Source organism: Engystomops pustulosus, chromosome 2 (assembly GCF_040894005.1).
Source record: "Engystomops pustulosus chromosome 2, aEngPut4.maternal, whole genome shotgun sequence".
NCBI classification, from domain to species: domain Eukaryota; kingdom Metazoa; phylum Chordata; class Amphibia; order Anura; family Leptodactylidae; genus Engystomops; species Engystomops pustulosus.
The window spans coordinates 26473651-26485509 of NC_092412.1; the positions used below are offsets into that span (position 1 = coordinate 26473651).

An 11859-nucleotide genomic window follows, 5' to 3' on the forward strand; every position below is an offset into this window, starting at 1 on the left:
CTTAACGTTGGAGGTTATAGTTCCAGAGATCAAATGAGGCCCTTAGAGAAGTATCAGCGGATCCAGACCAGGACTAAGTGCTGGGACTTGTAGTCCACCAACCCGATATAGTCAAATAGTGCTGCAATGCATGGATGAAAAAAATCCTAATCAGTTGCCTTGTTCTCCATCATGACCCTATGACAACTCTTCTCAGCTATGATTAGCATCTATCATGATCTAGAATCCCATCTCATGCCAATGGCTATGCACAACGACAACCTGTAGAGGGCGCCGTTCTTAAGTACACTAAGTACACAGCTCCCTGCAAGGTCATAAGGAGGTGAAAGTGCACATTAGATCAAGGAGCTGCAGAGGGGATAGGGTTAAGAACAGATACGCTACCTTAGGGGGGTCTCCAGGACACGGGACACAGCATCCGTCTGGGAATATTGTCCAGTCCATGACACTACAGATGGGACCCCCAGGGTGAGCGCCCCCTGTGTGCAGGCAATACCTTACTTCCTAATTGCCTCTTATGGATTGCAAGGACATGATCATGTCAGGATCTGAGGCTCCACAAATTAGAAGGGGATGGATTTGATACAACTGAGCACGGGAAGCCTCTGATCCCGGCGGGAAGATGAAGCCGGGATTTGTCCGCAGCATCTCCTTAATCCTGTTGCAGATTTGCAGTCATTGCTTTGTCAGGGGAAGGGGGGTGGGGGGTGAACCTACTTTTTATTCCATGCATCTTGTAGCATCATGCAGAGCGGGGGAGGGGAGAGGGGGCACAGACTAATGCAACCACCATTGATCCCGGGCTGCAGCGCACACAATACACATGAAGAGACATTGATTTGTTCATCCCCTCGTATCTCTCCGTCTCTTCTGCCGGTGCCAGCTGCTTGTGCCAGCTGGATCTCTCGGATTAAAGACTACAACAATATAGCGGAGGCTGGCCATGGCACTTGCCGAAATAATTCCTCTCATTAACCTTCCTATTCATGCCCATGATAAAAGGTGCACAGATCACAGGGGCCCAGTCTACCCTATTGGGGGAACCAACATTCCTCATTTTATAAAAATGGATGCTTGGTGCCCTTGTTATGGCAAATCATATAGTGCCCAAATAATACCGCAATATGGTGTCCTAATAACATTGTACTGTGGTGCCAAAATAATACTGCACTATGGTGTCCTAACAACATTGTACTGTGGTGCCCAAATAATATTGCTCTATGGTGCTCAAATAATACTGCATTATGGTGTCCTAATAATATTGTATTGTGGTGCCCAAATAATACTGCACTATGGTGTCCTAATAACATTGTAGTGTGGTGCCCAAATAATATCGCACTATGGTGTCCTAATAACATTGTACTGTGGTGTCCAAATAATATCGCACTATGGTGTCCTAATAACATTGTACTGTGGTGTCCAAATAATATCGCACTATGGTGTCCTAATAACATTGTAGTGTGGTGCCCAAATAATACCGCACTATGGTGTCCTAATAACATTGTACTGTGGGGCCCAAATAATATCGCACTATGGTGTCCTAATAACATTGTACTGTGGTGCCCAAATAATATCGCACTATGGTGTCCTAATAACATTGTACTGTGGTGCCCAAATAATATTGCACTTTGGTGCCCAAATAATACTGCACTATGGTGTCCTAATAACATTGTACTGTGGGGCCCAAATAATACTGCACTATGGTGTCCTAATAACATTGTACTGTGGGGCCCAAATAATACCGCACTATGGTGTCCTAATAACATTGTACTGTGGTGTCCAAATAATACCGCACTATGGTGTCCTAATAACATTGTACTGTGAGGCCCAAATAATACTGCACTATGGTGTCCTAACAACATTGTACTGTGGTGCCCAAATAATACCACATTATGGCGTCTTAATAACATTGCACTGTGGTGCCCAAATAATAGCGCACATGGTGTCCTAATAACATTGTACTGTGAGGCCCAAATAATACTGCACTATGGTGTCCTAATAACATTGTACTGTGGTGCCAAAATAATACCGCACTATGGTGTCCTAATAACATTGTACTGTGGTGCCCAAATAATACCGCACTATGGTGTCCTAATAACATTGTACTGTGGGGCCCAAATAATATCGCACTATGGTGTCCTAATAACATTGTACTGTGGTGCCCAAATAATATCGCACTATGGTGTCCTAATAACATTGTACTGTGGTGCCCAAATAATATTGCACTTTGGTGCCCAAATAATAATGCACTATGGTGTCCTAATAACATTGTACTGTGGTGCCCAAATAATACCGCACTATGGTGTCCTAATAACATTGTACTGTGAGGCCCAAATAATACTGCACTATGGTGCCCAAATAATACTGCACTATGGTGTCCTAATAACATTGTACTGTGGGGCCCAAATAATACTGCACTATGGTGTCCTAATAACATTGTACTGTGGGGCCCAAATAATACTGCACTATGGTGTCCTAATAACATTGTACTGTGGTGCCCAAATAATATCGCACTATGGTGTCCTAATAACATTGTACTGTGGTGCCCAAATAATATTGCACTATGGTGTCCTAACAACATTGTACTGTGGTGCCCAAATAATACCACATTATGGTGTCCTAATAACATTGCACTGTGGGGCCTAAATAATATTGCACTATGGTGCTTTAATAACATTCACGATGATTCCCGAATAATACTGCACTATAATGGATGGTGCTCTAATAATAATTCCCTATGGGGCCCTAGTAATACTGCACTAAGGTGCCCAAATAAAATTACACTATGGAACGCAAATGATATTGCACTATGGTTCCCAAATACTACTACTACACTATGGTGGCAAAATTATATTACACTATGATTCCCTAATATTATTACACTATTGTTTCCTAATAATATTACACTATGGTGCCCAAATAATATTAGACTATGGAACCTAAATTATTTAGCATGATGGTTCTCAATAATATTACACTATGGCTCCCTATTAATTCTGCACGATGGTGTCCTAAAAATATTACACTAGGATTCCCTAATAATATTACATCATTATTAAAGTATGTAGTATACCTAGAGCAGAGCTGCTGTATCTAAGCTTCTGTTATAGAGGTATCTACTAGAGATGAGCGAGCACTAAAATGCTCGGGTACTCGTTATTCGAGACAAACTTTTCCCGATGCTCGAGTGCTCGTCTCGATTAATGAGCCCCATTGAAGTCAATGGGAGACTCGAGCATTTTTCAAGGGGACCAAGGATCTGCACAGGGAAGCTTGGCCAAACACCTGGGAACCTCAGAAAAGGATGGAAACACCACGGAAATGGACAGGAAACAGCAGGGGCAGCATGCATGGATGCCTCTGAGGCTGCCTAATCGCACCATTATGCCAAAATTATGGGCAACAGCATGGCCATGACAGAGTGACAGAATGAAGCTAGATAGTATCTAAAACATCCAATAATTGACCCTGACACTATAGGGGACGGCATGCAGAGGCAGCGGCAGCAGCGGCAGGCTAGAGAGTGTCTAGGCAACATACCCCAAATGGACTCAGGCTTAAAACCAATGGGTGGCAGAGAGGAACCAAAGGAGGTGAGCAAGAAGCGCTCAATACTGCACTATGGTGTCCTAATAACATTGTAGTGTGGTGCCCAAATAATATCACACTATGGTGTCCTAATAACATTGTACTGTGGTGCCCAAATAATATTGCACTTTGGTGCCCAAATAATACTGCACTATGGTGTCCTAATAACATTGTAATGTGGGGCCCAAATAATACTGCACTATGGTGTCCTACTAACATTGTACTGTGGGGCCCAAATAATACCGCACTATGGTGTCCTAATAACATTGTACTGTGGTGCCCAAATAATACCGCACTATGGTGTCCTAATAACATTGCACTGTGGGGCCTAAATAATACCGCACTATGGTGTCCTAATAACATTGTACTGTGGGGCCCAAAATACTGCACTATGGTGTCCTAACAACATTGTACTGTGGTGCCCAAATAATACCACATTATGGCGTCTTAATAACATTGTACTGTGGTGCCCAAATAATACCACATTATGGTGTCCTAATAACATTGCACTGTGGGGCCTAAATAATATTGCACTATGGTGCTTTAATAACATTCACGATGATTCCCGAATAATACTGCACTATAATGGATGGTGCTCTAATAATAATTCCCTATGGGGCCCTAGTAATACTGCACTAAGGTGCCCAAATAAAATTACACTATGGAACGCAAATGATATTGCACTATGGTTCCCAAATACTACTACTACACTATGACTGCCCAAATAAAATTAAACCATAAACCCCCGGGAGCACAGGCCCCTTTAACCCTAAACCAATTTTCGCCGATAAATAAACACACAGAGACTTGTATTAAATTTAAACATATGTGGGTTGACATGAGGGTCGGCCACAGCTTTATATATTATTGTAATAAACATCTCGTAATTTTTTATATATTATTTTTTTGTGTATTATTTAAAACATAAATTGAACAGGTAACAAATTTAAATAACAAACCAAGAGCAACAAAACCCCTCCCACCTGTATGCCTGCCAGCTAGAGATGAGCGAACATGCTCGTCCGAGCTTGATGCTCGGTCGAGCATTAGGGTACTCGAAACTGCTCATTGCTCGGACGAATACTTCGCCCGCTCGAGAAAATGGCAGCTCCCGCCGTTTTGCTTTTTGGCGGCCAGAAACAGAGCCAATCACAAGCCAGGAGACTCTGCACTCCACCCAGCATGACGTGGTACCCTTACACGTCGATAGCAGTGGTTGGCTGGCCAGATCAGGTGACCCTGGGATAGACTAGCCGCTGCCCGCGCTGCTCGGATCATTCTGTGTCTGGATGCCGCTAGGGAGAGAGCTGCTGCTGGTCAGGGATAGCGTTAGGGTGTTCTATTAGCTTACTGTTAGGCAGGAGTGATTCTCCAAGAACCCAACAGCCCGTCTTAGGGCTACAATAACGTTCTACTTTTTTTTTTTTTTATTTGCATCTAGTACCATTTTGTGAGGAATTAGCAGGGGGACTTGCTACCGTTGTGTTTAGCTCTTAGTGGCACACATATCCACCTCAAACACCAAAGTGGGAAAATTTAGTAGGGGTTGGATTTCAATTAGGCACAGTCTGCCATTTGTCCTTTTTTATTTTACGTTTATTTTGTTTAATAACTCAGTGTCATCTCATCTGGCATATTAGTGTGCTTTCATACTTGGCTAGAAAATAGCCATAGGAGAATCCAAACGGCTTACTTACGCCTACAGTAGCGTTATATATTTGATTTCTGGTTGATCTGCTGGTGGCTGTACTTGCTGCAGTGCATCTACTAGCCAATTGTGAGCAATTTGTAGTGAGACTTGCGACCGCTGTGTTTTGCGCTTAGTGACGCACATATCCATTGCAAAGACCGAAGTGGGAAAATTTAGTAGGGGTTGGATTTCAATTAGGCACAGTCTTCCATTTGTCCTTTTTTATTTTACGTTTATTTTGTTTAATAACTCAGCGTCATCTCATCTGGCATAGTAGTGTGCTTTCATACTTGGCTAGAAAATAGCCATAGGAGAATCCAAACGGCTTACTTACGCCTACAGTAGCGTTATATATTTGATTTCTGGTTGATCTGCTGGTGGCTGTACTTGCTGCAGTGCATCTACTAGCCAATTGTGAGCAATTTGTAGTGAGACTTGCGACCGCTGTGTTTTGCGCTTAGTGACGCACATATCCATTGCAAAGACCGAAGTGGGAAAATTTAGTAGGGGTTGGATTTCAATTAGGCACAGTCTGCCATTTGTCCTTTTTTATTTTACGTTTATTTTGTTTAATAACTCAGTGTCATCTCATCTGGCATAGTAGTGTGCTTTCATACTTGGCTAGAAAATAGCCATAGCAATAGGATAGCATCGTTTGGTTTTAAAAACTCAAAAACACAAAAAAAAACAAAAAACACAAAAAAAAGTTTAAAAAAAATTAAAGTTATAACTCTCATTTTAAAAATGTTTAACCCGAGGGCTAGGGGTAGAGGACGAGGGCGGGGACGTGGGCGTCCAACTACTGCAGGGGTCAGAGGCCGTGGTCCTGGCCGGGGTGAGACACCACCTGCTTATGAGGGAGCAGGGGAACGCCGCAGAGCTACACTCCCTAGGTTCATGTCTGAAGTTACTGGGACTCGTGGTAGAGCACTGTTGAGGCCAGAACAGTGCGAACAGGTGATGTCGTGGATTGCTGACAATTAGAGATGAGCGAGCACTAAAATGCTCGAGTGCTCGTTATTCGAGACGAACTTTTCCAGATGCTCGAGTGCTCGTCTCGAATAACGAGCCCCATTGAAGTCAATGGGAGACTCGAGCATTTTTCAAAGGGACCATGGTTCGGGAATAAAATGTGTTAATTAATTGAAAAAGAATGTCTTCTGATAAGTTAGCAGATGTATGCAAACATCTGCAATCTATTCTTCACTGTTCCGCGCGTATATTATCTCCCGACAAGTTAACAGATGTGAAGAACAGTGAAGAATAGAATAAAAACAGTGAACACAGGATCATTTAAGTGAAAAACACAGTGAAGAATAGATTGCAGATGTTCTGCACATCTGCTTACTTGTCGGGAGATACGCTGTCCCGGGATCCGCTGCTCTTCTTCCACTGAAGTCTCCCCGATGTCTCCGTGCCCCGATGTCTCCGTGCCCCTATGTCTCCGTGCCCCGATGTCTCCGTGCCCCGATGTCTCCGTGCCCCTATGTCTCCGTGCCCCTATGTCTCCGTGCCCCGATGTCTCCGTGCCCCGATGTCTCCGTGCCCCGATGTCTCCGTGCCCCGATGTCTCCGTGCCCCGATGTCTCCGTGCCCCTATGTCTCCGATGTCTCTGCTGCGCCAGATGTGTCTCTGCTGCGCCAGATGTGTCTCCGCTGCGCCAGATGTGTCTCTGCTGCGCCAGATGTGTCTCTGCTGCGCCAGATGTCTCCCTGCTGTGCGATGTCTCCCTGCTGCCGTTCCGCGCGTATCTTCCGACAAGTAAGCAGATGTGCCGAACATCTGTAATCTATTCTTCACTGTGTTTTTCACTTAAATGATCCTGTGTTCACTGTGTTCACTGTTTTTATTCTATTCTTCATTGTTCTTCACTGTGTTTTTTTAATTAAATGCTCGATCTCGAGCAGGGGAAATACTCGTCCGAGCAACGAGCCGTCTCGAGTACCTTAATACTCGAACGAGCATCAAGCTCGGACGAGTATACTCGCTCATCTCTACTGACAATGCTTCGAGCAATTTGTCCACCAGTCAGTCTTCCACGCAGTCCACCCATGTCACCGAAATCGCCACTCCTCCAGCTCCTGCACCTCAGCCTCCTCCCCCCCAGTCTGCCCCCTCCCAGGAAAATTTGGCATTTGAACCGGCATACTCTGAGGAACTGTTTTCTGGACCCTTCCCACAGTCACAAACCACTTGTCCGGTTGCTGCTGAGCAATTTTCCGATGCCCAGGTTTTCCACCAGTCACAGTCTGTGGGTGATGATGACCTTCTTGACGTAGTGGAAGTGTGTAAAGAGGTGTCCGACGATGAGGAGACACGGTTGTCAGACAGTGGGGAAGTTGTTGTCAGGGCAGGAAGTCCGAGGGGGGAGCAGACTGAGGGATCGGAGGATGATGAGGTGACAGACCCAAGCTGGGTTGAGAGGCCGGGTGAACACAGTGCTTCTGAGACGGAGGAGAGTTCTCGACCAGAACAGGTTGGAAGAGGCAGTGGTGGGGCCAGACAGAGAGGCAGGGCCAGAGCTGGTGCATCAGCGCCAAATGTGTCAACTAGTGAAGCTCCCGTGGCGAGGGCTCTTGCGGCGAGGGCTAGATTTTCAGAAGTCTGGAGGTTCTTTAAGGAAACACCGGATGACCGACGGACTGTGGTGTGCAACATTTGCCAAACCAGGCTCAGCAGGGGTTCCACCACTACTAGCTTAACTACCACCAGTATGCGCAGGCATCTGAATGCTAAACACCCCACTCAGTGGCAACAAGCCCGTTCACCTCCGGCCGTGCACACCACTGCTCCTTCCCCTGTGTCAGCTGATAGTCAGCCCCCTGCCCAGGACCCTGCCACAAAAACCCCATCGTCGCCTCCACGATCCTCCACAGCATCCACCAGCGTTCAGCTCTCCATACCCCAGACGCTGGAGCGGAAACGCAAATATAGTGCAACCCACCCGCACGCCCAAGCCCTTAATGTGCACATCTCCAGATTGCTTAGCCTGGAGATGCTGCCCTATAGGCTAGTAGAGACCGAGGCCTTTCGCAACCTCATGGCGGCGGCCGCCCCTCGGTATTCGGTCCCCAGCCGCCACTACTTTTCCCGATATGCCGTCCCAGCCCTGCACCAGCACGTGTCAGACAACATCATCCGTGCCCTGACCAACGCCGTTTCTGACAAGGTCCACCTGACCACGGACACGTGGACGAGTGCTGCCGGGCAGGGCCACTATATATCGCTGACGGCACATTGGGTTAACTTGGTGGAGGCTGGGAGCGAGTCTGACCCTGCGGCTGGTCATATACTGCCGACGCCGAGGATTGCGGGGCCTACCTCGGTCCAGGTGTTTCAGGCCTACTATGCCTCCTCCTCCTCCCACCCCTCCTCCACCTCCTCCTCCGAACTACCATCCGTGGGCACGGCGCCATCAGTCGGTAGCTCTAGGCACAGCAGCAGTGCCGTCGCTAAGCGACAGCAGGCGGTGCTCAAACTGCTGAGCCTAGGCGATAAAAGGCACACCGCCCAAGAGCTATTACAGGGCATCACGGCGCAGACTGATCTGTGGCTGGCACCGCTGAACCTGAAGCCAGGCATGGTTGTGTGTGACAACGGCCGTAACCTGGTGGCGGCTCTGCAACTCGGCAGACTGACACATGTGCCATGCCTGGCCCATGTGTTAAATCTGATAGTTCAGCGTTTCCTCAAGACATACCCCAATCTGTCTGATTTGCTCACGAAGGTGCGCCGCATCTGTGCGCATTTCAGGAAGTCCAGCACAGATGCTGCCACTCTCAGGGCAGCGCAGCGCCGCCTCCAACTGCCCGCTCTCCGACTGTTGTGCGACGTGCCCACGAGGTGGAATTCAACACTGACCATGTTATCCAGAGTTTACCATCAGCGCCGAGCGATTGTAGACTGCCAGATGTCAACTTCCACCAGAACTGGTAGTCAGGTCAGTCAGCTTCCTCAAGTCTACAATGAGGAGTGGACGTGGATGTCTGATATCTGTCAGGTGCTGAGTAACTTTGAGGAGTCAACACAGATGGTCAGTGGCGATGCCGCCATCATCAGCCTCACCATCCCGCTGCTTGGCCTGTTGAAAAACTCTCTGATCAGCATGAAGTCGGAAGCTTTGCGCTCGTCACAAGAGACGGGGGAAGAAGATTCCCTTGTTGATAGCCAAAGCACCCTCAGGTCTGTTTCTCAGCGTATATCGGAGGAGGTGGAGGTGGAGGAGGATGAGGAGGAGGAGAATGTTGGCGAGACACAAGAGGGGACCATTGTTGAGTCCTTCACTGTTCAGCGTGTATGGGCAGAAGAAGAGGAGTTGGAGGAGTTGGAGGAGGAGGAAATGGACAGTCAGGCCAGTGAGGGGAGTGAATTCTTACGCGTTGGTACTCTGGCGCAAATGGCAGATTTCATGCTAGGCTGCCTATCCCGTGACCCTCGCGTTCAAAGAATTTATTCCAGCACCGATTACTGGGTGTTCACTCTCCTGGACCCACGGTACAAGCAAAATCTTTCCACTCTCATACCTGCAGAGGAAAGGAGTGTGAGAATGCATGAATACCAGCAGGCCCTGGTGCACAAGCTGAAACAGTATTTCCCTTCTGACAGCGCTAGCGGCAGAGTGCGTAGTTCTGCGGGACAAGTAGCGAGGGAGAGTAGGCGAGCAGGCAGCTTGTCCAGCACTGGCAAGGGTACGCTTTACAAGGCTTTTGTCAGCTTTATGTCACCCCAGCAAGACACTGTCACCTGTCCCCAGTCTCGGCAGAGTAGGGCTGATCTTTACAGAAAGATGGTGAGGGAGTACGTAGCTGACCATACCATCGTCCTAAATGATCACACAGCTCCCTACAACTACTGGGTTTCAAAGCTGGACATGTGGCACGAACTGGCACTGTACGCCTTGGAGGTTCTTGCCTGCCCTGCCGCTAGCGTGTTGTCCGAGCGGGTTTTCAGTGCAGCTGGTGGCATCATCACCGATAAGCGTACACGCCTGTCGACTAACAGCGCTGACAGGCTGACGCTTATTAAAATGAATAAAGGCTGGATTTCTCAGAATTTCCATTCTCCACCAGGTGAAGGAAGCTCAACCTGAATAATTGATTCACTCCTCCTCCTCCTCATTTTCCTCCTTCTCCTCCTCTTTGTACAGTAAAGCAGAGGAAACTGGCTATTTTTTGACAGGGCCCACTGGCTCTAGCTATAGTACTTTATGCATTTAATTTTTCTGGAGGGCCACCTACCCGGTCCTCTGTTTTAAACAATTTTTGGGAGTGCCACATACAGGCACTCAATCTATTCAATTTTTCTGGAGGGCCACCTACCCGGTCCTCTGTTTTAAACAATTTTTGGGAGTGCCACATACAGGCACTCAATCTATTCAATTTTTCTGGAGGGCCACCTACCTGCTCCTCTGGTTTGAAAATTTTTTTGGACTGCCACATACAGGCACTCAATCTATTCCATTTTACTGGAGGGCCACCTACCTGCTCCTCTGGTTTGAAAAATTTTTGGGACTGCCACATACAGGCACTATCCAAATTAAATTGTCTCCATAGCAGCCTCCACACGTTGTCTCCATTGCTACCTCCAAAAGTCGTCCATATAGCTGCCTCCATACATCGTCCCTTTATCAAACGAGGTGTGTCAGGCAGAAATTTGGGTTGTTTTCATGGATTCCACATCAAAGTTGTTAACTTTGTCGCCACCCTGCTGTGTTATCCACAAAATATACTGGCAAACTTTTATCATTTACCAATATTATTTCAGCGCTTCTTGCGCATCTGTTTACATTCCCCTCACCCGCCATATCCCAAACTTATAAGAACGCTACTACACTTAACTTGGTGCAGGCTGGGACCGAGTATGACCCTGGGGCTGGTCATATACTGCCGACGCAGAGAATTGCGGGGCCTACCTCGGTCCAGGTCTCAAAGGCCTACTATACCTCCTCCCAACCCTCCTCCACCTCCTCCTCCTCCGAATTACCATCCGTGGGCATGGCGCCATCAGTCGGTAGCTCTAGGCACAGCAGCAGTGCCGTCGCTAAGCGACAGCAGGCGGTGCTCAAACTGCTGAGCCTAGGCGATAAAAGGCACACCGCCCAAGAGCTATTACAGGGCATTCCACATCAAACTTGTTAACTTTGTCGCCACCCTGCTGTGTAATCCACAAAATATACTTGCAAACTTTTATCATTTACCGATATTATTTCAGCGCTTCTTGCGCATCTGTTTACATTCCCCTCACCCGGCATATCCTAAACTTATAAGAACGCTACTACACTTGATCTTATACAAAAGGTTCTTAGAAGTGCTGTTTGGGGAGTAGCCTAGAGACAGGGGCTTGGATTGTCGAAAGCTCGCCTGGCAGCGGAGCGCCAGCTCCATGCCAAGATCCAACTAACATAGTTTTAACTGCAGCACCTTTAATCTACTACTAGTTCACTGCCTCCATACATGGTCCCCTTATCAAACGAGCTGTGTCAGGCAGAATTTTGGGTTGTTTTCATGGCTTCCATGTTAACTTTGTCGCCACCCTGCTGTGTAATCCACAAAATATACTGGCAAACTTTTATCATGTACCG

The 11859-nt window shown here is 47.3% G+C and overlaps 1 protein-coding gene across 1 annotated transcript in view; it reads right to left on the reverse strand.

Annotated features, from left to right (window-relative positions):
• GRM5 (glutamate metabotropic receptor 5) overlaps nucleotides 1–508 on the reverse strand; it is a 191283-nt gene extending 190775 nt beyond the window's left edge. The window contains exon 1 of the mRNA XM_072134075.1: nucleotides 385–508. The gene's annotated coding sequence lies outside the window, so the exon portion shown is untranslated. The remainder of the gene's footprint in view (nucleotides 1–384) is intronic.
• Between the last annotated feature and the right edge of the window lie 11351 nt (nucleotides 509–11859).